The sequence below is a fragment of the Mchenga conophoros genome, linkage group LG7 (assembly GCF_057382185.1).
Source record: "Mchenga conophoros isolate Kocher_MC1m ecotype Shallow Benthic linkage group LG7, M_conophoros_male_GT1.1, whole genome shotgun sequence".
Classification (NCBI taxonomy): Eukaryota; Metazoa; Chordata; class Actinopteri; order Cichliformes; family Cichlidae; genus Mchenga; species Mchenga conophoros.
Window position 1 is genome coordinate 11,582,689 of NC_140532.1, and position 13,596 is coordinate 11,596,284.

Sequence of the window (13,596 nt, forward strand, 5' to 3'; positions counted from 1 at the left end):
GAATATTTTATCTCAGATGTAGAGGTGCATTCTTTTCAGATATCAGATGGATATGATGGATTTTTGTATGCTGGAAAACGTGTTGAAGTGTGTTAGTAAAACCACCAAGCACTTTTCTAAAAGTGTTTAGTTGATGAGGTTATTTTAGTTTGAAATTGCAGTGTTGATGGTGCTTCAATTTGAATGTTTTTTTTTCCAAAAAAAAGAGCGAGAAGACATAAGTTCTTCTCTTTCTATGAGTTTGCAGATTTTATAGAGTGCAGACATTTGCAGTTTAAATTTGTGGGGGGGGGGGGGGGGGGGGGGGGTAAGTAGGATAATAATCAGGCCACATTATAAAGAATTGATGGTTCATTTTCCCTGTCAGCAGTACCAGAGCTTTGCCCAAAGATGTGCCGACCTGTGCAGATGGGGTTCAAAGCCAATTTCCATGTTAAAAACTCTGCACGCTCCAGAAATCCCTCACACTGACTCTCGTTGATCAGAGCATATGACAAGCCTGTCTCTTAAAACAAGTCTGCTCATGTGAGTAAATGGCAGTTTACAACTGCACAACAAACAGTCTGGCCAGGTTTGAGTGTAGTAATAGTCTTGTTTTCATGCATACCCAGAGGCAGTGACATAAAGACAAAAGATGGCTGTAGAGTGTGCTGTCAAAATGGAAAATATGCCCCATTATATGTCACACAGTAATTACACAAACTGTAAAAAGTAGTCCTATCATTTTTAATTTTTTTTAGTCTTACTCTTCCTTTTATCCAGTCTGTGTCAAGTGTCGTTACAAAGCTTTAATTCTTGCCAGAAAATCAGTTCATCCATTCATCATCAGCTCACATTTAAATTCATTTTCCTTCAGGCTGCTTTTTTTTTTTTTGTTATCCTCCTGTGTGCCGAGTTTACTAAGAGACAGAAAATCTGTGAGAAGAATAAAGAGATCACTGGGATGGTGGAAATTTGTTTGATGAGTTATGAGATGAACAAATTTTAAAAAGGAGAAAAATACATCTGCCAAGTATCATCCTCAGTATCCTGAGGACAGCATTTACCTCACTCTTTATCTTGTTGTCGACTGCAACCCGAATTCTGTGTGTTTGCACACATGCACAGACACAAACTCCATTGTGCAGAAAGGGAGAATTATACTTGTAAGTTGTGCGTGTAATTAGCCCATCCCAGAATTTGCCTTTTTTTGGGGGGGGGGGGGGGGGGGGTAAAGCTATCTATCTTAATTGCAATCACATATTCTTCAAGAAGAGAAGCAACTGGAGAACAGTCTCATTTTTTAGACTTTGTTCTTTGTTCACTGTTATCACACGACTCTGTGTAATGGTGTCTGTGCTATAAGCTGCTAGCTTTCTCCTCCGCGCTGGATGTATTATATCCATTGAAATGCCCGCTAGCTGCAGAGTATTAAGTATGGTGAAAACACAATCTTGGTGGGGTCTGCGCGACTAACAATAGATAGCGGCATGATGACTTATTAAACACAGCCAAACTGCAGCATGGCTTTTCTCATTACCTTTTCAATTCCCAGCCTATAAAGCCTATGAGTCTGGTGACAAAACTCTTGCCATGTAATTCTCTCCCAGGCTTCTTTCATCAGCCGATTTCGCAGAGAAATATGAAGCTGATTTTATCGCACTCTATAAATTCACAAAAGGCCTTCAAGTTGCCCCCATGGAAGACATACCTCATCTCAGTGATGTGCCACCACTATTGCTGATCCCGAGCATTCGATAACAGTGCCTCTCCTTTTTAATGATTTGACAGACATCAGACATGAGCCCTATAGACACGACATTTTTAATACACTTTTCTTTGCTTGTTTTCACCAGGCTCCTCAGATGAAAAAAAACATATCTATCACATCTCCCTCTCTCTCTCAATAAGTGATATATATATATATATATATATATATATATATATATATATATATATATATATATATATGTTAAAATATTAAAACCTCCAGCAGCTTTCAGTACTTTTGTTTTTGTAGATAGATTTTTCCAACCTTGATGCTTGTTTCTTTTCATAAACATATTTATAATTCTTACCTATAATTCTCCAAATGTCTTTGTTCTGGTAAAAATAGTTTCTTTAAAACACAGCACAGATAAATAATAACAATTCACAGCTGTCAAGTCACCTAAAAAATAGCAGAATGACATCTTACGCAAACTACAAATTAGTTGGTGGGGAAACCAGACAAAAATAAGCAATAATAAGACACTTACTGTCATATATTGTTAAATTCAGTGTGTTTGAATTTGCCTATGTGTTACCCAGTTGTGTTCACTTTCCTCTCATCTAATTCTCCCATGTGGTTTCTGGCATATTTGCAGTATGCTGGCATACAGCAGGGATTGTTTTCTTTGAAATGTTTTGACTATGGTGTCATTTATTAAAACTTTCATCATGCATGGCTACCTAATCAATTGAAATGCAGCTGCTTTAGCCCCAAGCCTAGGTGTAGCTTAGACCAGCTTTCATCAGCTCAGCCTTTTAAAAATAGAAATCCTGCTATGATGAAAATTTCAGTTTGAAATGGATATTCAGATTCCCCACTGGGCTGTAATCGTAGTTAAAGTGAGACTGTTTTACAAGCATTTCCACAAATGTATATAATTAGCACTATGTGTGATTGTCAGAAGGTTTAAAAATTAGCAATCTTTGCTGCTTATTATATCTCTATATATAAACATTTGTGAGTCAGTCAGCACTTTTCCGAGTCTGGTTTTCAACAGCAACATCCCTCCTTAGTGCTAATTAGATTTCCTCCATTATAATGTTTGATAATGCCTCGGTTCCTTCTATCAGAACATTTCTGCAAACATTCCCTCCTGTTAACTCTTTATGGACCTGCATGACTTTTTTTTCATATTTGCTATCTTCACCTCCATAGGGAAAATATTATCTGCAATAATCATTGTCATCATCATAATTCTCTTCGTGGTCTGTTGGCTCCAAATAAGTAATTTAGTTGTAAAGCAGCTTCATTTATTTTGCCTATTCATTTTTCTTCCTATCATATATCTAAATACAAATCTTCATTTTATAACTGACAGCTTATTACCTCTGAGCACATGCTGATAAATTTAATTCCAATGAGTTAGCTTCCATTTTCGGATCCTATTATCCACTAATATGGCAGCAGCGCGTGGGAGGAGAAAACTTACAGGACAAGAACTCAAAAATAAAATATATGTTCTTATATATAAATAAAAAAATAAATTACTATTATAATTATTGTTATTATTATTATTATTGCAGTTGTTTGTAGTACTTGTAGAATTATTAGTGCCAGTGTTGCTGCATAATTACACTGAACATTTATTTGTTCTTTGTCTATTTTTCGTAACCATAATGCATTTGTTTTGGGGGTTTTTTTATACAAAAAGTAAAAACAAATAAAAAAAATAATTAAAACAAGCTATTGAAAACTTTTAAGGCAGTGACAGGTTTCAAATGCAAAAGCTGTAAATTTTAAATTAACTTTTTTGTGTGTTCGTTTTTCTTTTTTTCAGTCAAACTGAAGCAGCTTTGTTATATAAAACGTCCACAAAAGGCTCAGCATTCTCTGTGTGTGTGTCTCTCTGTGTGTGTGAAGTGTGAAGGGAGACTGTTAATGATGAGTGTCCCATTTTTCCCCCCAGTTTATTCATAAATATATGTCCCTTTATGAACATATAGCTTCCAAGAGAGCAGCATTATGCTACAGTTGGGTCCATTTTAGTGAAGTAAGTAAGTAAGTAAACAATTATTATTAGCTTTGATGTTGGCCTGAATAGCACTCAATTAACAATGTGGCTAATGAGCCCATTAAGGATGAAAGTGTTCTCAACAGGTATGAGAGGATACTGCTGTTTTTGGAGTCTCAGTTCTCAGCACTGAATGCAGCATGAATAACGGTGCTCTTTCTCAATCGCTTCAAAGGCCAAACCTCTACTGCCCAGAGAGCAGAGTTAAATAAAGGTTTGCCTGCAATTGAAAAAAAACCCCAACATATTAATATTTTAAACATATTCCAGAACAACAAAAATCTATGGATAAATATCAGAACAGGAAGTTAAGCCATGATAATTCTGTGAATAAATAAATTCCCCTCGCATATGTTTAGATTTGGAAAAATAAATGTTCTTTTTCTCCTTACTGCCCGAGAAAGCCCTAAATCAGTTTGTGTATTTTTAAAATTTCAACAAATTTTTGCTGTAATTACATCTTAGTTAAAGTAAACATGAGCTTGCCTATGTCTAATAGTAATTATCCCGCAGTACAAATAAGCCTTGTCTGCTGCAAAGAAAGAAAAGTGAAAGAAAGAGAGAATGTGAGGCTTTCTGCAGCCCCAGTGTTTCCTCTGAAGGACTTCCCACTGAAACGCACCGAAAGCCTGATGCGTGGATTATTTCCACATTATTTGCTGCTGGATTCCAAAAAGTTCTTGTTAACTAGCAACAGCAATTCTTTTATACTGACCGCCTTGTTTGACTGTTTGTTTCTCTACAAGAAACAATTTTGCTCTTCTCTCACTTTACCCAACAAAATAAAGATCAACTTAAAAAAAATATTTAATAAACTGTTATTATTATCAAAAGTAAAAAAAACAAGATGACCTTACAAAAAGTTATTTCCTTGTTCTGTTAACTTTGTAAATTGTTGTATTTGTGTGATCAAGCAATAAATAAATATTTAAAAGAGCTTTTATTTATATGCAGGTGGAAGGAAAAGAATGATTCTTAAAAATAAAAATAAAAAAACACTAAAGAAATAAAGGGCAAAATGGTATTTAAAAACAGTTATTGTCCACCAAAAAATAACAATAAGTAAATATACGATATAGCAGCGTGCTGAATGAATTTATCTATTTGTAAAACCTGCTTGTCTGCAGAACTTTCAGAATGTTATCAGTAGTTTCAGCTCAAGAATACCTTGAGGTGTTTTGAGTGTAAATCCGTCTAAAGCTGCCAGCACTGACATACACAGCATATGCTAAATACAGATAAGAGTATTTTTAATAGATCGGCAAAAAGTCTCCCCGCATAGCTCAATGGATGTGCTTTGAATGTAGTTGATAAGTTGGCTTAAGCTGAATGCTGTATCCCAATGCAACATTGTGCTACTGGGTGAGCCCATCACAAACTAGCCTTCCAGTAAAGACCACTTCCAGGGGAGGGATTATAGAAAAGCCTCGAGATCAGCTTCATGTCTTACTAGAGTTTCTGATTATTAATAGTGCGATGTAACAGAAAAAAAAAATAGGCGTTGGCAAGGATCATATGGAGAAAATATCTTTAAGCTGTTTATTTACCTACAATGTCAAAAAGAAGGAATGGTACGTGGGGCATACTTTTCTAAATTTCATTTAAAACTAATTATATATGCTTTAATCTCACCATCCATTTAAATAATTTAAATATTTTACAATGTGTGTTTATTCTTTATTTTAATTTTGATAAAACAAAAGTAATACCCGTAATAAGCAATTTTAATAGTAAACACGTGGGAAGGTGTAAATTAAAGAATTCATATATATGAATATATATAAGTGAATTGATTTCACTTATTATAACCGCACAGTTGTGTTTTCAGACTGATGAATTTGTGTATGTCTTCATTTCAGGATGGGTGAACTTAGGTCATGAGCTTTGCCTTCTTGTTATTTAAATGTGACGTTGCTTTATTTTTGGACAATTTGTCTGTTTGAAATGAAATACAAAAAGAAATTGAAGAAACTGAAACTTTTTGACATTTTGAAAATAATAGATAGATAGATAGATAGATAGATAGATAGATAGATAGATAGATAGATAGATAGATAGATAGATAGATAGATAGATAGATAGATAGATAGATAGAATTTTGAATGACTTTGTTTCTCTTTAGATCTCCTCAGGTCATCTGATTGTGTGGCAGAAGAAATGAGAGGGGCAGATAAGCCTCTTTTATGTTTCCAAGCCACTTAAAGAGCTGAAGCACCAGCTTCTGTTGCTACTCTGCGAGGGACGAAAACAAGTCATTTGTGTACAACAAAATGGCTTCTTTCTAAAATGTGTTCCCTCAGATCCAGAATATGCTATAAGAGTTACCACTGCTCAGATAGCTTGTCTAAGCTTTAAAATATAAAACTTACATTTCACAGGACACTCACAGCACTTTCGTGAAACATTAACATTTTAAAATGATCAATTTCGGGTGTAATGTTACTATACTTGGTGCCTTTTTGAGTTTTTATCCCATACTTGATTTCAGTTTTATTTTGCGGTATCAGACTGTTTGTATTTTAGTGAAATAATCCTCGGTTATATTTGTATTTTTTTCTAAATTGTGAAAAGCAGAGGGTTTTTTTTTCTTGTCTTGTAATATGGAAATGTCCTCAGTTCCTGCTATATGTCACAAGGGCATCTCTTCTCTGCCTCCTTAATAAGGTAGTTCTGCAGGCCTCTACTGTAATATATTTCACCAATAAAGCAATTCCAAAGCCAGGCTGGCCTTTTGACCACCACTGAGAATGTGGAAAGCAGCAGGCTGCCTTTGCTAACTAGGCTTACTCTCTAATATTAGATACCTGTCCCTTGGCTTTTCAGAGGGGGGCTTAGCAGTTGATATTTTCATTTGGTCCTGCCAAGATGCGACACCCCCGCTTTAATCTTGTGTTTGACGCTAAGCGCTCTGTTCATGAAAAGTCTCAGTGAACTTCAACCTTAGGGTGGTGCTGTCATACAAAAATGATGTGGTGGGGGAGTGAAGCTGGTTGGTCTATCCTTGACCTCTCCCATTGGCCTGCCAAAGTCTTTCCCCTGCCCTTCTTAATCAGGTGGGACCCTTCTCTTTTAGAGTAGAACATAGTATATTCTCTGCATCCAGCTGTGACTTTTATACTAACTGGCACCGATAAAGACATAGAGTATTATTTTTATTTTTTTAAAAAGGCAAAAGTTTTGTTTGTTAGTAGAAAAAAGCAAATTATCTGAGGTCCAAAAAAGAAATCTGTGGATTAGTGAATATACTAAAAATGAATCATAAAATTTAATATTAAAAATATCTCTTTAGTAGTTTATTTTATCATCAGTAGACTTGAAACATAGCTTATTAACAAGGATTACTAAATCCGGTGTTGTAGGCTTTAAAAAAAAATCACTGATATGCATGATTAATGGTCTGAAATGTAAACTAAGATCACTCCTTTGTTGCTGGTAGCCACTTTTTTGTCATTTTATCTAAGCTGGGGAACATCAGTGCACATTTTAAGGTATTAAACATTGCTTGACAATATCAGAAGAAGGACCTGGGAAAAGTAGGGGTTGACTAATGAATTTCTTATGATGAGTAACTGCCCCTGCTTTCAGCTGCAGATATTGTGCACCACTTCGTGTTAGCATTTATCGCGATGTTGAGGACAAACAAGCCACTTCTCTGCAATCGTTAAGGCGAGTTTCCCTACTGATTGATGTGTGGAATCAATTGCTCCCCATAGCATCCATGTCAGTCTATTACCACACTGCCTGGTAATGATAGGCTGTTCTCTACAAGATTATAGAGCACTGTCACAAAGCAACAAAGACTTGCTTCCCTGTGTCTGACCTGATGTGCTATAATTGAGAATAGCTTTATTTTTACGCTGCAGGTAAACAGAAAAAGTATGTTTACGGAAGGATGTCTTTATTATATTTAAAATACAGGTGCTTTATGTTGTAATGCAATGAATTATTAATATGGACCGAATGACTGAATATAAAGTCTGTTTTTAATGGTGTGAGCCTGAAAAAATGATGTATGTGTAATCAAAATTGTGTTTGAAATGTGTTAAACTCTTCAAGAATAAAGTTTTTGTTTTCTTTTTTGCTGAGAGATTGTTGTTCAAGTTGTGCAAAAGAAATAACTTTAAAAGAAGAGGCGGGGGTTGTGGGGGATTACATTAAAAACACATATCTGATCAGAATGCTAACGTATTCAAAGTCACCAAAACAACAGGTGTTTTCCCCCCAAAATGCCCCTCTGTGTAACTGTGCTTTTTTTATCATGTGAATACACTGCAGCTCTGTGACTGCCAAGCTGACTGCCATCCAAAGCAGTAAGCGCCAGCAGCATTGCAACTCATTTAGTTTGTGGCCCAGGGATGCATCACACAGCCCTGATCCTGATTACACATGATCAAAGATGAGTTCTTCAACAATTTGATTATGTTTTTGAGCTTGACTAAAATCGACATCCAGTGTTCCTCAGAAATGACTAATTGAAAAGACTTTCGAGTGTTATATTGGTTTAATACAACAATTGCCATTTCCTTCAGGCTGACCTCAATCATTGCAGGAGGACTACAGTATGTGCTGCATTTAATTACCTACAGTGAATTTGATTATCAGAAAATATGGTGCATATCAAGTGATTTCTTCGGCTAAGTAATATTATTCTGTATAGTTAGAGCTGGAAAAAGATGACATGAGAACTTCAGTCAAAACAAAAGGCAGAAGCTAATGAGACTGGTTAGTGATTCAAATTTATGGAGATTTTATTAATTACAGACACCTATCTTTTATCTGTACCATTTGGTGGTGAAGTAATTAAAACCAACAATGACAGTCCCAGCAGTGGAGAAAGCAAACAAGATCAAAGAAAGTGGAGCAGTCAGGAGAAAGTCCCGTATACCCTGGACTGGGCCTGGCCATGGGCAACGTGGCCTCATTAAAGTCAGACTATGTTGATCATCAATTAACCTGCTTTGTTGGGCTTCTGATTTGAAACTTGCATAACACCACTTTTCCTCGGGCTCTTCAGTGATTAAGGTTTGTGCATAATGTTGGCTGGAGGTGACCAAGATACATCACAAGAGCTGCCCCGTGTCATGGAGGGACAACTTTTGATTTGTTGATTGAAAAGGAAGACTGAATATTAATTGTCTTTGATGCATAATAATTAACACAACATTTAAATAGCCTTCATCTTCATCGCCATTATCTGCTGTTCCTATTATTGCCCAAGTAAATGAAAGTAAACGGAAATTGGAAGAAAATCTAGAAGACTAGAGTGATTTCTTTTCTGCTGGAACATTTTTGCTACTCCAGTAAATTGATGTTTGATGACATTTAGGACATTATTACAAATTGCGATTCTCATCACCTATGTGAAATGCTTTGAAAGAATTTAAACCTGCAAAAGTTAAATTTATGAGAGTTGATTAAATTTGCTTTTTGAGTTTGAAGATGGACTCTTTCAGACCTCTAATGCTGTATGTTTAGCAAACCCTTAATTTGTTTGGTGTGTTTTAATAAAAAAAAAAAAAGTATGCAAAAGTTAACCCATGATCATTTTCATAAGCATTTCCACATGCCAAGCTTTTATTTAAAGCTTTTTTAAAGCTTCTCTTAAATGAGTTTTAGTATGTCAAAAAAAAAAGAATGTTGAAAAAATCAAATCTTATCTGAAAGCTGTTATACGCCATTTACATATAATTAATTCAGAGCAGCTACTAATCAAGATGTTTTAAGTTGGTTTAATTGACTCAAACTCTAAAGCGAAGATTAACTCAAACTCCTGGAATAGATCACAAAATCTCACCACTGACAAAAAAGCCAGGGGACCGTGCTGTATGGACAACAAATGCATGGCCAGTCTTAACTTTTATTATGTGCAGCGGAGGTCATATTTCAAATGAGAGATTAGCTGCTCATCACAATATTGGTGGATTATCAACTACCTGCAATGAAAGCAACCCCTGGCTGCGGGTCGATAAGAGTTTGACTGCATTTCGAATTAATTTTCTTGAGCTTAGAGAGCCGGGCTCCTATCTTGTTATTGATCACAGCGTTAATCCATAACCAAGCTCATCCTTTCCCCATGGAATGAGCAGGAAAATATAAAAAGATCACTGTGGGGGGGAACTCTTGACTCCTTTTAAAAACTGGAGCAGCCTTAAGAGTTATTTAAGAATACGTTCTCTGATTATTATTTCACCCGTCATCTTGTATTGATCTGCATGTGTTTATTGTTCTTTTTACGACGTTAAACACTTTTTGTACCAACATTTAGGCAGGTCTGTAGTCCTTTGGTGTTCCTTTTTGTGTTTATACATGACGATTGATTGATTCCCCCGACACCAGGAACACTTCACACCTCAGCTGTTTTCTCTGTTTGTCTTTTCCAACAGAGGGACCTCCACTGTGGATGAAATTTAGCCCCAACCTCTGACCTTTGGGGTTCAGCGTTTGCCTCCAGTCCAGTGACCACAAACAACTCCTGGATTGCTGTAAATGTCAGTGCAGCGTTGTCCCCGCCCTCTCCCCTGTGAACCACAGAGCTACACTCAACCTGCACTAACAGGACACTTTCATGAGAGCTCCATTATCAGTTATGCTGCATTTGATAGCTCAGATTTCATGATGACCATTTCATAAATTAAACAGCAGTCATGAAACAAAGAGCTAATAATCATTTTTGTTTTGTTTTTCAGATTCGGCTCTGCCAGTCTGGAATTTCATAGCTTAAGCAACTTGATGTATTGAAAATATGAATGACTTTTCATCATTTAAACTTCGGTAAATGTAAGATTTTAGAGCAGTAAAATTTATGTGACCCATTTAGCACACAAAATAGCCTCTATCATCCATCATAAACCTCAGTTTTAATAGATTGTAATTCATGTTCCGAAGACGTCGCTTGTAATGCATCCCATTTTGAAGCACTTTGGCTTTCCCTTCCCCCACCCATAAACACACACTCTCCCTTTTTCTCCTCCCTGGGCCTCCTGAGGTTGGTGTCTCTGCTTTAGGACTCTATTGTTGCCTACTGCTGGATAATGCCCTTATTAATTGTACCTCTTTGTAAGGTGTCAGCTGTAGCCTCAGATTGAGATGGATGGATCTCTGGAGCCTGCTCCCTGGCCCTCCACAGACTCTCTATCTCTGCACAGCACACAGATGCAACAGTGAGTGCTGCCACACTATGACTAAAACCTGAGATAAAGCAGTCATTTTAATTATTGCACCAGATGAAAAAAGAAAGGGAGTGAATAGAAAAGAAATAAAAGAAACATTTCCAAACTGAAAAGCCTGTTTTTGACGAGGTGAGGTAGCATTTCATGTGTTTCAGGTATCTGTATCCATGGTAGTGATGAAATTTCTTTTTCTTTTTTTTTTCATTATTGATTATTTTAGTGTGTTACAGAAATACTGGTTAATTAGGTAGATTCAAGCCTCTGTGAGATCAACAGCATTAACATCAAATCCGTTCCCTCTCATTAAAGGAAACAGAGTCAATTTAATTAATGCATATTAATCCCCTGTGATGCTCATTTTAGCTTTAAAAAAGTGTGACAGTCTATGTTAGATTTGTCTATTTCTAAGGCTTGATCGTTTTCCGAATCAAAATGAGACCTCGGTTTGAAAGAAACTGAGGTCTCACTTTTTCTGAATTTGTAGATTTGTTTATGAAATAGTTATTGATGGGATAATCTATCTTACAGGATTACCAATATTTTTGTTTTTGTTGCTTTTTTTTGCTTGTTACTTGGTTTCAATAGATGGTAAAAAGGACAACAAATAATTTTTCATACATCTAAACCCTTGACCCCTACGCTAAGGAGATCTGGTGGCTCTGATATGCTGCTGGGAGCCTTTTGCTGGCATGATTTTGGTCCACTTGCCCCCGTAGAGAGGACGGTCACTAGAAATCAATACAAAGTTGTTCCGAATGATCGCCTTTATGCTGTGATGAAACATTTCTATCATGATGGGAGGGGTCTCTTTTAATGTAACAATGCACCCATCCATAGGGCATTAGGGGTCACTGAATGGTTTAATGAGTATGAAAATGATGTGACTCATATGGCCTTCATAGTGACCACATCTCAACTTAACTGAACACCTATGGGAGCAGCGAGTTAGAAATGTGCCTGCACCACCATCATCAAAAACAGCAAATGAAGGAATGTCCTTCGAATGAATAGTGTTCATTCCTGGCTCAACATTTTACAGAGACAGGTTCTTTCAGTATGCTTTAAAAATGATCAGCAACAACATAGATTTAGTCCACATCCCCATACTTGGTCACCAACAAAGAGTCCTGCAAAAGATTTTTTCTTCTCCTGCATAACCTCGCAAGGGTTTAATTACTTTAGCTTCAATGTTATGCTTATGTTTACATTTCAAACACTCTTATTAAACTAGGCAGCTTCCTTTTCCTGCCACTGCTGGTACCTGTGATTTCCTGAGCAGGGCACACCACCCTCACACGTCATGTCAATAGTGCTTTTTGTTATCTCGTCATTTTTTTTTTCAGTGTTCAAACTTTACCAGAGGAATTTATTTTTTTTATCTGGAGTTAGAAAATGCTCTTTTTGTCGTTGTTTTGCTTTTTTTTTTTTTTGGGCTTTTTATTATCAATGCTTTTTTCCAGATATTTGAAGCATTAAAAGAACATTTTTGTAAAAAAAAAAAAAAGAAAAGAAAAGAAAAGAAAAGAAAAAGAATGTATGTATCTTTTCATGTCCTTCTTGATTACCAGTTTCCTTGACTCACTGCAATTCATTTAAAGCTGTTTGCTCACAGTTCTGCTCAGAAACAATGCTGTAGTGGTGCAGGCAGGAGACTGAAGTAGGAGAGAGGAAAAGAAAAAAAAAAAACAGACCAGAGAATGGAGATCCATTCCCTTCAGATCCCATTTAGAGAGGCCCTGCACATTTTTAAAGTGTCAATTGTTTTTGTCTCTTGAAGTGTAGATGGAATGTTTGAATTCCAGTATTAACTGTAGTGCCTGCTGAGTTAAATTATGGTCCCTGGGCTGTGGGTTGGGAGTAATCAATAAGAATACACGAGGCAGTGTGTAATGTGTCTGCTCCTAGCAGCAGGGACACTGTCCCCCTTACCCTGTCCCCCAGCAGGTTAGATAAATATGATACTGAAACAGGGCACACTGGATTATATGATATCAATGTAGAATCAGGGAAGTGCTATTACACTCCCCTAGCCCACTGTGAGTACTATTGACAAGGTTGGCTTTGAACACAGTAGTGTATTGGACTCTCTCTCTCTCCGTTTCCTCTCTTTTTTCCTCTCTCTCTCTCCCTCCCACTCTCTTTCTGTCTGTATCTCTGCATAATGTGAAGAACCCCAGGAGGAGAGGGATCTATATTTCACTTAGCTTTGATTAAAATGGCTATTTTATGCTTGCGCCTTGAAGTTGTGTTCATTGCTCCCGCAAGTTAATCTGTGAAGAGCTGGCTGTGATCATAATTTCTAAATTTCCAAAAGTGTTTATTTCGTGCGTAAAGACCAAACATTAAAACGTACAATCGATGCACAATGGTTTTGATTTGAAGCGCTCCATGACAGAACCCCCCAAAGCATTTCCCTATTGATAAGTGAATCTGTATTTCTTTCTCATGTTGACCCCATTAAATGTCCAGCCAATTAAGCCATGTGCAGATGCTGTCGTCTGCTTACTAGTTGCTCATACAGTAACCTCATATCACTGCTCACTCCGATTATTGATTTACGCTCTCTTCTGAGTGGTGAAAGATCAAACCTGGCATGTCTAAAAGGCCATTATCAGTGTCCACTTCAAATAAAATGCTCCAACCTGATACAGCCCCTTTTCGCAGGT

At 36.6% G+C, this 13,596-nt stretch overlaps 1 long non-coding RNA gene across 1 annotated transcript in view; it reads left to right on the forward strand.

Annotated features, from left to right (window-relative positions):
• LOC146569647 (uncharacterized) overlaps nt 1–10,527 on the forward strand; it is an 81,028-nt gene extending 70,501 nt beyond the window's left edge. Inside the window, exon 3 of the long non-coding RNA XR_014893176.1 lies at nt 10,145–10,527. This is a non-coding gene — a long non-coding RNA (uncharacterized LOC146569647). The remainder of the gene's footprint in view (nt 1–10,144) is intronic.
• The last annotated feature ends 3,069 nt before the right edge of the window (nt 10,528–13,596 follow it).